Consider the following 21,068-nt stretch of genomic DNA (forward strand, 5'->3'; position numbering starts at 1 on the left):
ATTAGCCAACCAGAAGCAGCGATGTTTACATGACATAACATTAGTCAACATTGAATATATTCGCTGATTAGAGGAAAGTAATTTTAGTCTGCAATAAACCTAACCCACAATAAATTATGATACCTTATAATGGAGTTTTTCCCTACAATGAAAGAAATAAGAAACAAAATGTAGGTAGCATATTTGGAAGTGCATTTTTTATTGGAAAGTGTCGGGCTGCTCTAACAAAAATACCATAAACTGGGTGGCTTATAAACAACATTTATTTCTCATAGTTCTGGAGGCTAGAAAATCCAAAATCAAGGCACTACCAGATTTGGTATCTAGGGAGGGCAGCCTTCTGGTTCATAGGTGGCCCCTTCTCACTGTGTCCTCCCATGGTGGAAGAAGCAAGGCAGCCCTCTGGGGCTTTTTTTTTTTTTTTTTTTGACAGAGTTTCACTCTTTTTTCCCAGGCTGGAGTGCAATGGTGCAATCTCGGCTCACTGCAACCTCCGCCTCCCAGGTTCAAGCAATTCTCCTGCCTTAGCCTCCCGAGTAGCTGGAATTACAGGCATGCACCACCACGCCCAGCTAATTTTGTATTTTTAGTACAGACAGGGTTTCACCATGTTCGTCAGGCTGGTCTCAAACTCCTGACCTCATGTGATCTGCCCGCCTTGGCCTCCCAAAGTGCTGGGATTACAGGTGTGAGCCACAACGCCTGGCCTGGGGCCTCTTTTATAAGGGCACTAATCCCCATCATGAAAGCTCTGCCCTCAAGTCCTGATCACCCGCTAAAAGTCCCCACCTGGTAATACCATCACATTAAGGGATTAAGTTTCAACATGAGAATTTGGTGGGGCACAAACATTCAAACAATAGCAGAAACTCATTATAGTATTTACTTCGTAGAAATCAGTGGATCTTAAGTGAAAATAGATTGTTTACTTTTAGGTCCATACCTTATTTAAAATTTATTGCGTATACTAGCAAAACTAAGTTTTAAAACTACATAAAGGAGGAAAAAACAAAAACGGCTGTTGTAAAACTATCACCTAGAAAAAAATGAATATTGTCTGCATACAGCACAGACTGTGTAGGTTTTCAGGAGATTTCTTTTTTATCTATTATCTAAATCCAAATTTCATAAATGTTGGTTAATTCCCTATAGTTCTTTCCCCACAGCCCTTGCCTACTTTGTTTATGATTTTCCATGTGGACAACTGGTTCCTATCACTGACATTCATGTTTATTTTCTTCTGTTCAATTCCTAATGTATGCTGAGAATAGTCAGTTCCCGGGATTCTAAAAGGACTCTGAACAAGAGGCCACTGTCACCCATGAACTAAATGAGGCCCAGAACCTACTTTTTTATAGAGAATGAACTAATGGATTTTATAGATGAATATTTGTAATCGATTTGATAACAGGGAACACTAACTTGTAACCCCAATTTTTAAAAATGCATACTCCCAAGAAGAATTATATTCTTTTTTTTTTTTTTTTTTTTTTTTGAGTGGAGTTTTGCTCTTTTTGCCCAGGCTGGAGTGCAATGGTGTGATCTTGGCTCACTGCAACCTCTGCCTCCCGGATTCAAGTGATTCTTCTGCCTCAGCCTCCCAAGTAACTGGGATTACAGGTGTGCACCACCACGCCCGGCTAATTTTGTGTTTTTAGTAGAGAGAGGGTTTCACCAGGTTGGCCAGGCCAGGTGGCATGAGCCACTGTGCCTGGCCAAGAATTACATTCTTCTCATTGGTAGGCCAGCATTTTCTTAATGTACCCAATTATTGGATATTTAACTTCAGTAAAAATGTTGTGTAAATTCTTTTTCTCTCTTGTTATGTATGTACTGATATAATATCCCTGATTTTGTCCCTTGGTCCACAAAAAGAATGTTGACCAATCCCTGCTATAAAAGACACTTGTAAGTCCAGGCGTGGTGGCTCACACCTGTATTCCCAGCACTTTGGGAGGCCGAGGCGGGCAGATCACAAGGTCAGGAGATCGAGACCATCCTGACTAACATGGTGATACTCCATCTCTACTAAAAATACAAATAATTAGCCGGGCGTGGTGGCGGGCGCCTGTAGTCCCAGCTACTTGGGAGGCTAAGGCAGGAGAATAGCGTGAACCCGGGGAGGTGGAGCTTGCAGTGAGCTGAGATCGTGCCACTGCACTCCAGCCTGAGTGATAGAGCGAGACTCCTTCTCAAAAACAAAAACACACTTGTAAAAACCCATCTTTTTTTTAAGTCAAAGGGTTCTCCTTTCCAAATCGCTTCTTCCCCTTACCATTCATCTTTTTACCCTGCCATACCTTCCCCATGATGTAACTAGCACATTCTCTAACAGAATAAAAGAATGAGTGTTTCTAAAAAATTAGGGGACACCAAGTTGATTATTTGATATTCTAGGAGGAATGGAGCAGAACAAAGAATACAAATAATATTTTAAATAATCCTTTCTAATCAATAGTCTTCTCTTCAGCTTCCAGATTTTTTGTTAACTTTCCACAAAAATTAATACCCCATAAACTCTTATAAGGATATATAAAATGGCATCATCTCAGCCTTTATTTTAGACAAATAGCTATTTCTACTATAACATTATTTCCTTGGTCAGCATTGACGTGGTTAATGATCCAGATACCCTGTAATGTCAGCAGATCTTTTTTTTTTTTTCAGAAATTACTTCGGAGTCAATGAAATGCAGCCCTAAATTCATGAACAACAAAGGACAACAAGAGAAATAAATCAGAAATATCTAATCCCTCCTGTTTAATAGTAGGAACAAAATTAAGAAGGCAAGGGAATATTCTATCCTACACCCACAGCTAACATTGCACCATCTTTTAGTCCTACTGGTTACAGCCTGAATTTTCTTTCTGTTAGTCATATCAACTAAAATTTAATTAAAATTTTGTTTAAAAGGCAAAGAGGAGAAAAGGTCTATAATTATATCTGGGCTGTCAGAGTTTCTCAACATACTCTTTTTCTAGTAATTGAAATATTTTAAAGGTATCCTTCATTCAGATATGTTAAGTTAGAACACCTGCTTTTTCTATGTTACTGTCTCTAAATTTCTTTTCGAATTTCTTGTGAACCGAAAAAATGCAGTTACCTTTTTACCTAAATGTTTCTCTATCACTATAAAAGTAAGCCAAGTGAGTCCCATATAACTAGTCGGTCCTGAATCAATATTCTATGAATGAATGAATATGCTCCACTAGATTCATTTCTCACCAGTCAGGTGACTAGAAGAACGCTGGTCTTATGTGGCAGGAGTAGCCTTGAGCTATGTTTTTAGTAGTAAACACTAATATTCCACTCATTTTTCTTCCAACTAGTATATCAGTATTTTCCTCTTCCCTGCTTCATGTTTAAATATGTGGATTTTTAGCTGCCACTATGAATTTTCTATTCTTGGTAACAAATTACCATCAATTTAGCAGCTTAAAGAAGCACGCATTTATTATCTTACAGTTTTTGTAGGTCAGAAATCCAATGCAGCATGGCTGGGTTTTCGGCTTAGCTTTACACTCAACTAAAATCAAAGTGCTGGTTGGGTCTGTGATTCTCATGTTGGGGTCAAGGTTCTCTTCTAAGTGCATTCATTGTGGGAAAGTGTTATTTTCTTGTGGTTGTAGGATTGGGGCCCCGTTTCCTTGCTGGCTGTCAGCTGGAGACTACCTTCAGTTCCTAGAGCCTCCCTTATTCTTTGCCTCATGGCCCCTGTGGGCTGCTCAGGGCATGGGTGTTTGTGGCTTCTTCCAGCCCAGCTAGAGTGTCCTCTCTGACTTCCCCATTTATGACTAGCCAGAGAAGACTCCTTGCTTTTCAGCGACTCGTGTGTTTATATCAGGCCCACTCAGATGATATCCATGTTTTAAGGTCAACTAATTTGGGATCATAATATCATCTGCAAAATCCCTTCACTGCAGCCCCTGGATTCATGTTTGAATAACTAGGAGAAAGTATGTGACACCACGCACCAGGAATCAACCACACTGCTCAAGAACATAGACTCTTGTATTTCTCAGATAACGATGTATAAAATCTTGGATGTAAAAATAAAGTTTAAAGTCGGAAACGCAGGCAAGAGAAATCGAACCAGAGAAAGATATGTATTTAAAAGAGAAGGATCAGAGGATTCTCCCTAGGCAAGGAGCCAGCAGGAAAAGCAGGAATATTCACAGTTGGGGAAATAAACTGCAGATGACTAACCCTTGGAGCACAATTATCTTTGTTAGTGTTGTTGCAAATGTTTTTACTACATATTTTCATTCCTGATGTTGAATCATTCTAGACACTTGTTTAGAATAAAGGAAGGTGCATTGTGCTAGAATGCAATGTTCCCAAAAATTCCCTGTGGGAAAGTTTGTGGTGGCAGTGGAATATAAACAAACCTATTAAAGATGCCTATGTAATAGGACAATGGAAAAACTGCTCCTCTCTGGCACCCTGGACCTATGGCAAAATTATTTCCCCTTAATCAGAGTAAACCTCTGGATGAGAAAAGCAATGATTTTAAAGTCCTGATGATTATGATATGGGTTTAATTAAAGCTGCTTCTTCCCTTTAATGGTTTTTAAGATCTTAAAAATCAGGGTTTTGTTTCCTTGTTAGTAGACTTTTGTTTTAGAGAATGCCAGAAGCTTTGCTTAAACTGCTGCCACTGCATAACCTGTGAGCTAAGCCACACCTGTGGTCTCGTTTCCAGGCATCTGGATGTAACACACAGTGACTTCCTTCCCTTTCTTCTGCTTCTGCATTAGACATGAAAGCTGTGCCAACTAAGCACTTTTACTTTCACAGCTGAGGAAAAACCATCATCTTAAAATGCTCCTGTCAGTTGGGAAAGAGTGATGCATACAGAGGAATGCGTTTCAAGCTTCCCAACCCTATCTAATAGGTGCCAAGGCAAGATTCGATGACCTTCCCCTGGTGGCCTGCCAAGCCCTGTTTCTGGGAAACTGCCTGCTTGGCTTGGAGCCAGTCAGCAGAGCGATGAAGGGATGCCCAGAAGGGGTTCTCCCACTGCCTGGCTCCCAGGATCTCAGGACTCCAGCACACATTGTAAGAAAACAGAAGTCAGTCGGGAGGACAGGGATGGGAGAGCAGCTTCTCCCATGAAATCACACCTGAGATTCCATCTGAAAGTCACTCCTGATGTCACCTGGGTTCACTCCTCACTGAGGTTTTGTTAACATTCGTTGTTATTAGCAATCACTCATTTATGTATTCACTCCATAAATAGAGACAGCACTTACTGCATGCCAAGCATTATTCTAGATCATGGGGAGAACAGTGTGAGTACAAAGGGGACCATTCAGAAATTCATCCCTATTTGCATATTCTCTTACTGAAACTTTACATAAACGCATATTTATTTTAGTATACTTCTTCAGCAATAAAAATTTCATTTTCAATATATCACTCTCACCTGTCGAAGAGTAAAGAAAAAGAGAGATAGAAGTTGGTAATAGAAAAGTGGAAGATTTATTCAGCGAATCCTTTTAAAAAAGAGGTTGCTTCCACAGGGTACCAAGACTCATCAAGTTTCTCAAGTCATAAATCTGGGCATCATCTTTGACCTCTTGTCTCAACCCAGATTGAATCAATCATAAAAATCTCATCAGTTATACTTACACATATATCTCAAATCTATCCACATCTTTCTGTGCTGACTACAAATGCCTAGTCCAAAACATCTTTACCTGAATTACAATCTAAAATGGCTCCTAAAACTTCCTATCCCCTGAGCAATCCCATGCATAATCCCCAGGACTGGGAATTTAGTGGAATTCACTCCTGTGATTAGATTATGTTACATTGCACAGTTGCAACAAACCTTAAAATAGGGGAATCACCTGGGTGGGCCTGAACTAATCACCTGAGCCCTTTAAAAGCAGAGAGTTAGCCAGGTGCAGTGGCTTATGCTTGTAATCCCAGCACTTTGGGAGGCCGAGGCGGGCGGACCACAAGGTCAGGAGATCGAGACGATCCTGGTGAACACTGGGAAACCCCGTCTCTACTAAAAATACAAAAAATTAACCAGGCTTGATGGTGGGCACCAGTAGTCCCAGCTACTCAGGAGTCTGAGGCAGGAGAATGGCGTGAACCTGGGATGTGGAGCTTGCAGTGAGCCAAGATTGCACCACGGCACTCCTGGGCGACAGAGCGAGACTCCGTCTCAAAAAAAATTAAAAATAAACAAATAAATAAAAATAGAAGCAGAGAGTTTTATCTGGCAGCCGTAGAAGAGAAAATCAGACGTTTGAAGGGACAGATGAATTTGTCATGCCATTGCTGGCTTGAAGATGGAAAGTGCCACATGCTCAATCACTAGATGTTGGGAGACACCTGGCTGACAGCCAGCAAGGAATAGGGACCTCAGTCCTATGGTCACAAGGAACTGAACTGTGCTAACAAATGTCTTGAAAGTATTTTTTTCCTCAGAGCTTCTAAAATAAAACTGAGTTCAGCCAACACCTTGATTTAATCTTGTGATACCCTGAGCAGGGAACCAGTCATGCCATACTTAACTCCTTAACTACAGAACTGTGAGTTAATAAGAGTCTTGTTTTAAGATTATGAGTTTGTGGTTATTTGCCACACAGTCATAAAGAACTATACACAGTAAAGCATGGACCTGTGCTTTCTGCTGTACACAGTAAAGCATGGACCTGCCCTCCAGTGACATCTGTGAGAAAGAAGACTGCTCAGATATCTAAGAGCCACTGGGACATATACTTTGTATAAAATTCAAAGCAGGACTGAGACTGAATAACCCTGTAGGTTTAGAAGGGGAGTGGACACTTTGTTTTACACAACTGATGAAGTTCAGCGCTATTTACCGAAAACTTTTCCCTTATCAAGTTCCAAGTCCCTTATCATCATAGAGGGAGAAAAAGGAACCAAAGGCAGGATCTGGACAAGGAGCAGGATAACAAAGGTGGGAGAGAGAAGTCAAAAGTCAACCATTCTGAGTAATGACACCCCCAAAACATCCTCCAAACACGGAGAAGCCACACAGGGAAATAATATATGAGCATTTTCTTTTTGAGAGAGAGTCTTACTCTGTCGCCCAGGCTGGAGTGCAGTGGCACGATCTCAGCTCACTGCAACCTCTGCCTCCCGGGTTCAAGCTGCATCAGCTTGATTCACCTGCATCAGCCTGAGTAGCTGGGACTACAGGCACTCGCCACCACACCTGACTAATCTTTTGTATTTTTAGTAGAGACGGGGTTTCACCATGTTAGCCAGGATGGTCTTGATCTCCTGACCTCGTGATCTGCCCGCCTCAGCCTCCCAAAGTGCTGGGATTACAGGCATAAGCCACCGTGCCTGGCCCACATGAATATTTTCTACCACAAAATGAATTCAATCTCAAAGGGACATCTAAACCCAGATTAGATCTTGTCACTTCTCTGCTCAAATTCCTGCAGTGGTTCCCCACTTCCCTCATGGTGAAAGCATAGCCCTGACAATGGCCCAGTTGGCTCCACTGGATCAAGTCTTTTTTTGTTCTGCCCTCATCTCCTCCCACTCTCCTATCCGGTTACTCTGTTCCATCCCCCGTTGGCCTCCTTACTTCACTGGGAACATACCAGGCATGTGCCCGCATAGGGCCTTAGCACTGGCTGTTCCCTTCACCTGGAATTCTCTTCCTGTAGCGAACTCAATGGCGGACCTCCTCATCTTTCTCAATTCTTTGCTCACTTGTCATCTTCTCAGTGAGCTCTCTACCTTGGCAACCCCATTTAACACTCCAGTTCCCCTATCCGCCTTGTCCTATTGTTTGTATTTTTCCTAAAGTATTTATTACATTCTAATATACGCTATGCTATGTAATTTACTTAGTTGTTATGTTTATTACACCTTCCCAACTTGAGTGTAGGCTTCTTTGGGCAAAGATCAGTGTATGTCTTGTGTACTGACATATCCCCCATACCTGGAACATTATAAGTGTTCAGAAAATACTTACTGAATTAGTAAATTAACATTTTGAGACTACTGGGGAGGAGCTCTTGAACAAGAAAATGATGTCAAAGATAGTATATGGTTCAGTACCTATTAATTTTAAATGAATAAAATACCACTGGTGGTCTACCTAGTGTGTTGACATTAAGTTGTATTTCAGAAATGAAAAATATTTATAGATATCTTCTGGGTTTACCCCAATGCTCAGTATCCGTCCATTTTCACACTGTATTAGTTCATTTTCACACTGCTATAAAGAACTTCCCTGAGACTGGGTAGTTTATAAAGGAAAGAGATTTAATTGACTCACAGTTCCATGTGGCTGGGGAGGCCTCAGGAAACTTACAATCATGGCAGAAGGTGAAGGAGAAGCAAGTACCTTCTTCACAAGGCAGCAGGAGAGAGAAGAGAGCAAGAGAAGAACTACCAAACACTTATAAAACCATCAGCTCTCATGAGAACTCACTCACTATTATGAGAACAGCATGGGGGAAACTGCCCCCATGATCCAATCGCCTCCCTCACTTGGCACATAGGGATTACAGATCCCTCTCTCCACATGTGGGCATTACAATTCACGGTGAGATTTGGGTGGGGACACAGAACCAAACCACATCAACCCCTAAGTCTGTTTTCCTCTTAAGTGATCTGAACTTTGACTTTTCTTGCCATAAGGCTTCTAAAAATCTTAACCCTCATCATTGTGTTAGTGAGGGAACTGCAGTAGCTTTAAGAAGCCTAGCTATTGAACCTATGACTAGAAGGCCATGTGACAAAACCCATTACAGAGAAAGCCCTATGGATTTGTGAGGTTTTACAGGGGCAGAAGGATCTCGCAGCAGATTGAGGTTTTCTTTTCCTAAGTTATTTGGGAGACTTCAGAATCAACTGGAACTTAAGAGCATCATTCTAAAGCTTGATACATAGAAGCTCCTACAGGAGATGGGGAGGGATGATTACATCAAACCTTAAAAATATAAATATCAAAAATAAACCAAGCCAATTTACTATCCAAACAGCTAATGTATTTAGGCAAAAGACTTTTAAAAAGACAATTGCATTTTTTATTACATTAAGTGCAATGTAGAGTGGCACCGATTGTCTCCACTTCACTCTTTTTATAGCATATTTTATCTTTTTCTAGTTAAATGTATTCAATGCTTTTTAAAAAGGTTGTTAAAATGTACATAACATTTTAACCATTTAACTGTATGGTTCAGTGGCATTGAATACATTCACAATGTTGTTCAAGCATCATCACTATCAATTTCCAAAATTTTTTCATCATCACAAACAAAAATTCTGCACTCATTAATTTTTTTAATATCCTGGAAATATTGTCTCAGCCATTCTTTTCAGTGATGGCCACCAAATAGACTAACCTCTGGGGTATAGACTAAAATGGCTAAAAGTCAAGCACATGGTCAAGTGACCTTCATGGTACCCCTAAAAAATGTTCGTGAAAATAAAGTTACTTTACAAAACAACCCTATTTGTCAATGACTTGTAAAATAAAAGCTATATTCTATAGGGAAAGTTTGTTGTTGTTGTTGTTGTTGTTGTTGTTGTTGTTGTTGTTGTTGTTTTGAGACAGAGTCTTGCTCTGTAGCCCAGGCAGGAGTGCAGTGGCGTGATCTCGGCTCACTGCAAGCTCCACCTCCCAGGTTCACGCCATTCTCCTGCCTCAGCCTCCCGAGTAGCTGGGACTACAGGCGCCCGCCACCATGCCCAGCTGATTTTTTTTTTTGTATTTTTAATAGAGACGGGATTTCACCATGTTAGCGGGAAAGTATTTTTAAAAATCATTCTGCAAATATGTATGGATCACCCTCCATGTGCCAGGTGCTCTGTAGACAGAACAGTAAACAAAACAGAAAAAAACATTCATGTAGCTTGCATTCTAGCAAACAACACAACAATTTCAGATAGGAGCAAGTAATCTAAGGAAAACAAGACAGAATGATAAGAATTGTTTTGTGTCTTATCACTGTTTACATCCTCCACAGTGTCTAGCACACAGAATGCATTTGACCCATATTCATGTGCAGATGGGTTCATAAAATGTCTATTGAGTAATGACTCTATGCATGACATCTTACTGAGTACCTTGAGGGACATGGAGATTATTCAGACTTGGAGCTTCACTTCAAGCTCCTTGTAAATGATCATAAGAAACCTGATATGCACATTCTAGAGGTAGCTATTTGATAACTTATTTAGCTTTTTCCTTGGCCTAAACCCAGTTTTTATTTCATTTTTCTTTCCATTACTCTAATTTCCCAGGCCCTTTCTAAAATCTTTGCTCAGCATGGTCTGTACAACTTACTTTAGCATCTTCAAAATGTTCAGCAGTAGCAAGAAATCTAAAAGCCTGAATTGTCCAATAAAGGATTCTCCCTTTCTTCCCTTTTCAAAGCCCCCTCCCCCAATAATAACAACAACAATCCATCCTCAGGAACAGTTAGATGTGTGTCAATCAGATAATGTTGGTTCTTGGCACTATCTTTGCATTTAAAAGGGAAAAAATTTAACTGGGGCAGCATAAGAAAACAAATGCAATGAGATTTTTCCATTAGTTTAAATTATTCTAGATAGTAATATTCCTTAGTAGACAAATTTAGTAATAGAATAACCTCAAGTTTACAATCCAACGAATGTGTTCTATTTATTATAATGCTCCTGATTTTGTAGATTGGTAGTATCAAACAGTGGATAGTGGATCTACTATCAAATAGTAATTCCCCTCTCATACTTTGCTGCATAAATTGATACTGCCCTATCAATCTCATGAGCCAAATGTCATTTTCTGAAGGAAAAAGGGGTTACTTATAATTATGGTAGTTACAAAATCAAGTATATATATATAACATATTTAAATAAATTGTCTGTAGCTGTTTTTAACCATTGATGGTGTTGGGCTAGGACGTCTGCTTTATCTCCTTGTCTGTCAGAAATTATAAAGTTCTATTTGTTCAAGGTGAGGAGAGCATAGTACAAAAGATATTAAGTGGCTTCCCTTGGGTAAATACCAGATAAAATCATGTAATTAAAGAGCCTTACTTCTAACTTCCCAATATTATCCAAGTGTTATAGTAGACAGTCAGTGTCCTACAATGTCTGTCAAGCTTTGTCACCAAAAAACACTGGAACATTGAGAAAAGCATGTGGACCAGCAAACCTGCTGTAAAACTGATAGTAATGGCACCAGCCCTAAGCAGCTTACTTTCTCAGAAAAATAATCAGCCTTTTTGATATAATCAAGTATGATACATTTTATCTTTCAATTTAAATAGTGCTAAATAAAAAACAATGATAATATATTGCGGAGAAAAATAAAGTGAGAAAAATTTATGTAACTAAACAAGAATAAGAATCTGCTTCAAACATGGTCATAATCATCATTTTCTTCTCATTTATTGTTCTGGGAGGATTCAGCCAGGAATAGACAGAGACTTTATTAGGACCAGTGCTTAGTCTGTTTCCCCAGGAAGCAGACCTCAGGACAAAACTTGCATGGAAGCAGCTCACTGGGATAGTGAACCCAGAACAGACTGAAACCAGGAAGGGAGGAAAGCTGATAGACAGTGCAGGAATTTCCAAGAAACCTTGTCCAATGCACTCCAGAACTGTCCATTCAGGAGACAAAAGGAGAGAGTTCTAACCTAGCTGCTCTGTCCTGCATTGGTCAATGGTTGCCTACAGGAGTTAATGTCCTCATGCTTCTAGGTTGCACATGTGTGAGTGGTAGCTAGGTTCCAGGTGTTTGTACTGAGACGTCAGAGGTATGCAGAAAGAGCCTGAGGCCAGCCATTGTCCGGTTGCAGCTGCATCAACCTGGTTAAAATCTGTGTGGTACCAGTCACGTTTGCAGGGGCAGGAGAAAGAGGCAGGGCCAAGAGGATTTCCAAAGGTACACAAGAAGGATCTGAAATATCACTCACTTGATTTTCATTATTCAGGGTTCTTCATCACTATTTTTCATGGGCTTTTAAAAAAATTTTGTTTTAATTGAAAAAGAGTAGTATACATTAATATGTATGGAGTACAATGTGATGTTATGATAAGGTAGACATTGTGTAATCATTAAAACAGGCTAATTGACATATACATTTATCTTACATACTTATCATTTCTTTGTGATTAGAGCATTTAAAATCTATTAGCAATTTTGAAATATACATTATTAACTTTAGTCACCATGCTGTGCAATAGATCACTAAAACTTATCCCATTGGTCTTAAAAGTTTTTTTTAACAAAAGATACACTCCTCATGTTCTTTATACTATATTGATTTATGGATGACCTCACTCAAGATACCTATAAATGACCTGTACTGCTGATTAACCACCTAGAGATCTCTTCATCCCAAATTCTAGTCCTATTTCCCAAGCAATTTTCTATGCACTAGGGAGCTGGGCCACAGCTGTTTTCTGAATGAATGAATGAATGAATGAATAAATAAATAAATAAAGTAGATTTTCTGTTATTTATTTGTATTTATTCTCATTGCACAGAGAATTGTATAGATATATAGTACAGAATGAATGAAGTAAAAGTAATGCAGTTGCTACTTACTCACTTTTTTCAGTGGCCAGGTATACTTCGTCTATTTGAGTTTATGTTGGCCAGATGGGCACATAATTCAGGGTCAGTGAGTTCAAATTTCTAAAGGACAAGTAGGAGACAGTTCCTCATGGCTGCCAGCCCTATCGGTGCTCTTTCAGAATGTGGCCTCTGGCTTCTAGGATTCTGGCCACAGCTCAAGTTACTGCATAAGAAATAAGAAAGGTTCTGTGGAAAACTATGCCCAATAAGGCCTTGTGGAGCTTTCTTAGAACACTGAGGTAAAGGGAAAGCTTCTAAAGATTATGTGTAATGCTGAGCATCCAGTAGGTGCCCTACTCTATTCCATTCACTTAGCATTATTGAGAACCCAGTTTGAACAAGGTATTATGCAGAGTTGAGAGGAATGCAAAGATGAACAAGACATAGCCCATGCCCTCAAGATGCTAGCATGTAGTTCTGTGGTTTTTAAGTTTACCCCCACGTATCTTCTGGAGAAACTGATGAAAGCCATGGACCTATGTTTCAAAACATACATGACCCTGAGCATAAAATTTAGCTCATGATTTTATATTAAGTGGAATTTATAATTCCAATTATGGAATGATATAAAACATTCAGGAAAAAACTTGTTTATTAATAACTATGGAAAATATGTAGTGTCATAAATGGTCCAATAGATATGTGAAGGGCTCTGGGAGCAACAAAAGGGAGAAAGTAATCCTACCTGGGGGTATAAGAATGAGCATCCTCAGGGACATGGCATGTGAGTGCTACCTTGAGGGATGGTGATTGTAGGGCACACCTGGTGGAGGGAGCAGGCTAAGTAAAGGCACATACAAGAAAGCCAAGGGAATGTTCTGGAATTTAAGAAGTCCAGTGTGGCTAGAGCATAGGACTCTTGGAAGAAGCTGGAGAATAGTGGGAGATGGGACTACAGACTAGTAGACTGAGGTCCAAACACTGATTTTCATGCTTAGCCTGTTGGGTTTTACTCAATAGGCAATGGAGAATGGCATGGCCAGAGCAGAACCTTACAATATTTCTTAGGATAGATAGAAAGAGACAGAAAGTGGAGGTGAGTAGGAGGCTTGCTTCTAAGTAGAAGGCTTTTACAAGCCTAGATTAGGGCACTAGAATGTAGGGAATGATAAGACCACATTAAAGATGTGAGGTCTAAAAGCCCTTTATAAAATGACTATCCACAGGAGAAATAAGATACAAGATTTCCTTGCTTCTAAAGTGATTAATATTCTGAATAAAGTTAAACACTGGCAATGAGAAATTAGTTATCATTCAGATCTGTCTTTTCATTTACCTTCTCTTATTATTTTTATAATCCTTGGTATAATACTTTAAAAATAATTGGCTTAATAAATCCTTGTTCAATTGAATGTTTTTAGATTTAATTTATAGTGTGACAGCTACTGAGTCAACAATTTTCATACCTCATTTTGAATAACGATTCTGGTCTGCAGACACAATTTAAGGAATACTGAATACCTTTTCCTAATAGGCAATGGATGTACTACCAGGGCCTGTGAAGATTGGCATGATATTCAATTTGATTTTACACCAAAAATATGTTGTAGACCTTTTCATGAAGGTTTATTACATCATCTTAACCAGGAAATTAAAGTGAAACTAAAATGTTATCTCTGTAAGATATGATGCTTCTCTCTAAGGATCCTTAGCAAAGAGAACTACCTTGGAGATAAAAGCATGCTTTCAGAGCCAGAAAGACGTTGAGATTGGAAGCATAAAAACGCTTAGTGAGCTACTCAGCTGTTGTTTGGGTTCACATTTTATAAAGGTATATAGCTCATGCTCACTAATGGAAAACAAATCTGAAGATTGTGCCTTTAGTAACATTTTCTTTCTGATTTCAATGTTTGGTTAATGTGGGTGATGGCGGATAGCTTCAGTGTAATCACATAAAAATGTATCTATTGACCCTGGAAAAGCATACCACTTAATTGAGTCCTTCTTCCCTAAAAGATTTTTAAATACCATTTTCTCATGATAAGAGGCCTGAACAACGGCATGAAAATAAATTATTTATTTTAGAGCTCTTAACAACTAGGTAATTTGCACCTGGCTTTCTTGGCCACAGTGCTCCCAGGAAATTCCTCTGAATCAAAGGAGCATCAGTTTTCTATTCTTCCTGTCTCTTGTCTAACTCCATTCTTTAAGTTGTGCTCCATAGCAGTGGTTCTCAAACTTTATTGTCTAACAAAATCATCTAAGAAGCTGATTATACCTAGGGATGCCCTGGCCACACTCTAGACCTATGGATTCAAACTCGATAGTTTGAGACCCACTTATGGCTCTAAAGAACAGCCCGGGTTTCCACCACCATACCTCTTAGCTTTAGATGGGGCTCTGAATTAACTCACATAGTAGTCTGAAAATGAAATTAAACATTTAACTTTAGGAGATTCAAATCTTTAATAAAATATAAAAACAAAGATATTCCCTCATTGAAAAATTAAGAGTGTTATATACTGGGCAGTATAAATGAATAGTTATAGACCCTGCTTTCCTCTAAGCTCCAACACAAATTTCTCTGGTTCTAGGTCAATACAAAATCTAAATGCACCATCATCGTTCTTTGCTCTGTGCCATTGCTCACTGAACCCACTTCTTCCTGGAGTATCCTTCCCTCCTTATCCCCATCTATGCACTTTCTGCTGTGTTTTAGGAATCAACTTGAGCCTTACCTCCTCTTCCAAATCTTTACATAGTTTCCAGCCCACAAAGCATTCCTGTATTTTGAGCTCCTGTAGCACTTTTCTTTTTAATCTGCACTGTGGATGTGGGCTTTGGATAACACAGTGTCTTGTGGTGATCTTCAGTTAGGTCATCTGAGTGTGTCTTTCCCCATGAGACTTACAATCTTTTTTGTAGTCAGGCTCTCATATTTTGTTAAATCACCAATAACATCAACCATAATGCATTGTAGAGCCTTAAAAATGCTGGTTGGATTTAATTTCTTTGAAACTATTATGGAATCTAGCTGCTTGTTCCATTTCCCAACTCTGTGTGTATATGCATATGGCAGTCTTTCTCCATATGTTACAGCCTGCATGTATGATCGATGCATGGCAACTAGTGATACACTGAAATATTCTTTTTTTTTTTTTTTGAGATGGAGTCTTGCTCTGTTGCCCAGGCTGGAGTGCAGTGGTGCGATCTCGGCCCGGTTTCACACCATTCTGCTGCCTCAGCCTCCCGAGTAGCTGGGACTATAGGCGCCCACCACCATGCCCAGCTAATTTTTGTATTTTTAGTAGAGACAGGGTTTCACCGTGTTAGCCAGGATGGTCTCAATCTCCTGATCTCATGATCCGCCCTCCTCAGCCTCCCAAAGTGCCAGGATTATAGGCGTGAGCCACCACACCGGCCCGTGAAATATTTGATTTGAAATTGAACTAAACTCGTAATCACTGTGATACAGTCTCTCATGGATTTATAACATCATTTCATCCACTAAAGGGAAAACAAACCTCAAGTTATAGAAGAAAGCTCATATTAAGGGACAAATATATTTATACCAGACAGAGTGAGGCAAAGAATTGAAAGAATTTTTGTGAGTGGAAAATTTTTATAATTCTACCTGAATATGAAAGTAAATTTTAATGCCTCTCTGTTTGCTCTCAAAAATAAGAATAATGCCTAAAATTTATATAGTACTTTATATTTTACTCTTTTCCCATGTACATTTTCACTATTCCTCAGAACTCTATCAGAAAGGATATTATTATTCCCATTGTACAAATGAAGAAACACTTGAATCCCAGTCTCTCAGTTCACGTTTCTCTATAAGAGAATATAAATAATATGTATATATAAATGTCAAATCCCATAGTATACCTCTGAATATATACAATTTTTATATGCCGATTGAATATTTTGAAATCTAAAAGGAGAGAAAACAGATTATTATTGCATGCTCAATGCACTTATTTAATATCTCTATCTCCTCCCTCTCCGACACACATGTAAGTTCTGTGTGATTAGGGACCTGCCTATTTTGTACACTCCAATTCTAGAAACCAGAACAGCACTGCAACACAATAAGGACTGAATAAACACTTATTGTATGAGAGAAGTTATAAGACTAAGATGGAAGACTACAAAATGCAGCCAGTGAGCAGCTTAGGGTAATGAGTCTCAGGAACCTAGTGTCACTCCTGACATTCTCAAGGGGCTAAGTTCCTCTCCCCACCTCCTCACACCCCAGTTCTGTGAAGCCTGGCCCACATGTGAGCTCCTTAAAAGCAATTTTTTCTTAAAGTCTACTTGGTGCTTAGAATACTGAATGAAACTTTCCATTTGAGAGTTGTCGTAGGAACAAGACAATGCTTATATGCGTGTTCATCTGTTCATTCTAAGGACATTGGAACTTTGTTTGATAACTAAAAGAATGAGTCTCCATAATTAACTTTTCTACAAGCTAGCAAATGTATTTTAAGAATCTGCTATATGAAAGAACATAATTTGGCACTTCAAACCCGGTGTGTAAACTAATCAGAAATACTACCTGAACTTTGTTCTTGTACTCTGAAGAGTGTAATTGCAATGGAAATTCATGCCGGGAATATTGCACTGAAGGTCAGGAAATTTACATCTAGGGAGGGGAGAACTGAATGCATTTTCAGGAGAAACAATTTATCTTTGTTGCTATGGGGATTCCTGCATATATCTGCATATCTCAAAGAGGGGAAAACAAGTCATAACAGAAACCTCAGACACCAGTCACCCTCACTTTAAGCACGGAGGGCAGGGTGGAGATTGAGGGAGCATGTGCATGGATACACACACACACACACACAAAACCACACACAACACTGTCTACACACAAGAAGATATATGTATTCCCAATAGCAGATCAACAGATTATATCCAATTTCCAGCATAACTACAATTTCCTGTTCTCCTAATTAAAGCACATCATAATGCAATGAGTGACCTTCTTAGGGATTAAGCCTCAAATCCTTCTAAAATAATATGTATATATATCCTTATACAAATCACTGTTAAACTGCATAAATTAATTTATGGTAATCAGCTTCTTGCAATACACCTCACAACCTACGAAGACATTTCAGGCTGTCTTGATGCCAAAGGACTGAGAACTACTGACTTCAAGAAGCGCTTCTTATACTTAAATGTGAATACAAACTGCCTAGATATGTTGTTAAAATGCAGATTACGATTTTCTAGGTCTGTGTGGGAGCCTAAGAGATGCAGCATTTCTAAATAGCCTGTGTTTTGTTACTACAAGTGTGATGTTGGACCACCAGTATCACCAGGAATCCATTTTACAACCTTGCAGGTGATTCCATTGTGAAGCCACAGTTAAGGATCACTATTCCATAATGACTAAAGCTAAGTCACTATAATTGTCTACTGACCTTTCTCAGCTGCAAGCCCTTTGAAAACCTTCTAAAAGTTTATAATCAGTGGTTGTCAGAATCACCTGGAGAGTTTTGTCAAAACCCTTTTCCACTCTTTTATATTTTGGACTCAGGAGGTGGTAGAGTCTGGGTTTGAGAATTTTGAGATCATCAAATGCTTTAGTAAAAGAACATCATGCTTAGATTCAGAAACTTGGACCCAGCCTCAGGGATTCAAGAAAGGCTGGCCCTGGATAAATCATAAAATAGACTAAATCTTGAAGTTGTCTTTTTGATATTTTTCTCCCCCATATTTTATCTAACTTATATGATTCTACTATTTCTAATAAAGTTTATGACATCAGCCATCTCTAGCTAGATATAACTAGGTTTGTCATTTTAGCACTTTTCCCACGGATGCTTGGATTTAAGTCATCTCTGTGAATGAAGGACTCCATCTCCCATTAAAATAGTGCAAGATGTCAGAAAACACATTAAAAATATCTCTTGAGATAAACAAACTCTCCTTTACCCATCTGCAACTCTCCCCCCAACACCCTAACCTAGCCCTTTTCTACCTGAGATTGCCTGGATTTATAGAAAACCATTGAAGCTTTGTCTATTTCCATTTATGTATGTAAAGACAAATCTTAGGTCTTAATAATTAATGCCTGAAATCAACACTATTATCGTTACTTTTAAGATTCCATGAAGAACTAAATATTAGGTTAAGAATGCATTTTGTCTATTCTCGATGTGGTTATTGTTAACTAAGGAATTTCGTTATGCAAACCGTTGCCTTTCCTAGTATATTAATATAAAATATACGCAACTGTATAGATGAGGGAATTCCTCCTATCTCCTGTGCCTAGTAGCAGGTGCTCTATTAATGGACGACTGAAGTTTGATAGCTATTTAGTAAAATATGCGCAGTGCCATCTAGTGGTTCATAATCATTATTACACAACCTAAATGTCATCTAAAATGATTTAACTAGCACAGCAGTAAGCAACATATTTATACAACTGTCAGACTTTTAAAACAAACTTCTTAATAACTTCTTAATGAATCTCAACTTAGCATTTCTCAGTGTCACTATTTAAATAAACAAAAGGCTTATGTTACTTAAATTTCTCAATAACTAATGTATACTGAATGCTTATTATACAATGCTTATTATAAGCACTATGTGGAGTGCTTTATGTGAAGTATCTCATTTGAACCCCCCAAAACAACAATGTAGTAGAGAAAATAGTATTGTCCTCATTTTACAGGCGAGGAAACTGAAACCTAAAGAAGTTAAGTGACTTGCCCAAGGTCATAGGGACAGTCAGTAGGGGACCCCAGCCACTGCCCCGGTTCCTGCACCTTCTGCACTATGCTTACACCTCCCAAGGTAGTCGCCAATGAAATAAAGTTTCCATGAAACCTTTATGAAAGATAGCCTCCTCACCAGGTTTCTAATGACCCGATATGGTAAAATCAACTTAAACTCCACTAACTCAAAATTTATGACAACAAAACTAAGTGTCTGCTTTTGTGGCTGCAATGCACTTTGTGATTCTTTTACTTCACCCGCATAATACGTCATCAAGATTATGGGTTGATTAATTTATTGAAATTGGGATACTTGGCTAAAATTTAGTTTTGGACTCACAGATCTTATAAATTAGTAGTAGAATAGAATGGCTTTAGATCAGAGTGTATTTAGTTATTTTATCACAAATAGCTCATTTCTTGATCACCTATTATATAAATACACGTTCTCTTTTAATCTCACTATAACTGCCTCTGGATGGCATTCGTTTCCTCGTTTTAAAAAAGGAATAATACAATGTATAAACAAAATATTATTACATTTTATTTTCATTAATAAAATTTGCCCAGTTTTGCAGTTATTTCCAGAGCCAGGAATGAAACCTTAATCTTTGTGGCTGCAAAATCTGAATTCTTTCCACTATGCCACCACTGGAAAATAAGGGGTACAATGTGCGTGACTGCAGTTTTTTCTGCATAGTACCACCTTGTAGACAAAAATACCACCATCCCTTACTGGAACTAAAACAATATTCTCCAACTACTTCCCACTGTGTGCCTGTCCGTCTCCACTCCTTTCTTCCCTTAAAGTCAGAAATGACATTTTTAAGCTGCATTCCTGATCATGTTGCTGTCCTACTTAAAACCCATGTCTTCATACTCAGCATAAAGAGCCAAATCCTTATTGTAGTTATGGTGCTCCTGCAACCTTATCTTGTTCTGGCCCAATCAAGACCATATCGTAATCCCATTTTATACTTAGCATGCTATATGTCACAGCATGTCACTATTTCTGATCACCCGTTTGTGTGATTGTGTGAGTCATGTCTGTATTCCCACCAGACTGTTAGCTCCCATAGGCAGGAACCACATCTATATTGTTTGTATTGAGTCCTCACAATCTACCATAGTGTTTGCATATAATTATGAAAACTAGTTTTACTTAAATCATTTTTAATTATCTATTCTCACAGTTAGCCAGAATTATTTTATTTTTCATGAAATATTTTTCTTTTACGTTCCTTATATTAGGACCTTCAATATGTAAGCACATAAATGCAGCATATTTATGTTTAATAACTTTCATATAATTTCTAGGTATTTGTTTATAATAATAAACAACTATTGTCTCCTACATGACATGCCCTATTCCAAGTGTTTTACAGGCATTATTTTATTCAGCTGTCATAGTAATCATCCGAAAGTAGTTGCTATTTTCAGTTCCACTTTTCTAACATGAAGATTCAGAGAAGTTAATTAGACTGACAGTATACCTAGGATTCAAACCAGTGTCTCTGTGATTCTTCATGACTATGCCTTATTGCATTTTAGAAAGCAAATGCATCCTTAGAAAACCCTGTTTCACTGTTGAGTCATTTCTTTGTCATTCTCTCATTTAGTCAAAAGACATTTACCAAGTTCCTATGTGTAAGGATGTGTAAGGCAGTGTGAGGGGCACTAGGGGTGTGAACAGTTATCACAATAGACACAGTCTTGTCCTGTGCCACATGCAACGCAGAATGGGAAACAGACAACCTGTTGGTCTACACAAGAGTGCCCACTACATGCTGTGATGGGGAAGGACAGAGCTCTAAGGTGGTGCA

General features: G+C 38.7%; 1 protein-coding gene across 42 annotated transcripts in view; it reads left to right on the forward strand.

Moving 5' to 3' along the window:
- Positions 1-21,068, forward strand: part of DTNA (dystrobrevin alpha) — a 414,394-nt gene that overhangs the window by 292,484 nt on the left and 100,842 nt on the right. For 6 of the 42 annotated variants that reach the window (XM_063795604.1, XM_063795601.1, XM_063795603.1 and 3 more), the window contains exon 5: positions 2,668-2,786. The exons of the other annotated variants lie outside the window; for them this stretch is intronic. The gene's annotated coding sequence lies outside the window, so the exon portion shown is untranslated. The remainder of the gene's footprint in view (positions 1-2,667; positions 2,787-21,068) is intronic. 42 annotated transcript variants of the gene reach the window in all.

Source organism: Pan troglodytes, chromosome 17 (assembly GCF_028858775.2).
Source record: "Pan troglodytes isolate AG18354 chromosome 17, NHGRI_mPanTro3-v2.0_pri, whole genome shotgun sequence".
NCBI classification, from domain to species: Eukaryota; Metazoa; Chordata; class Mammalia; order Primates; family Hominidae; genus Pan; species Pan troglodytes.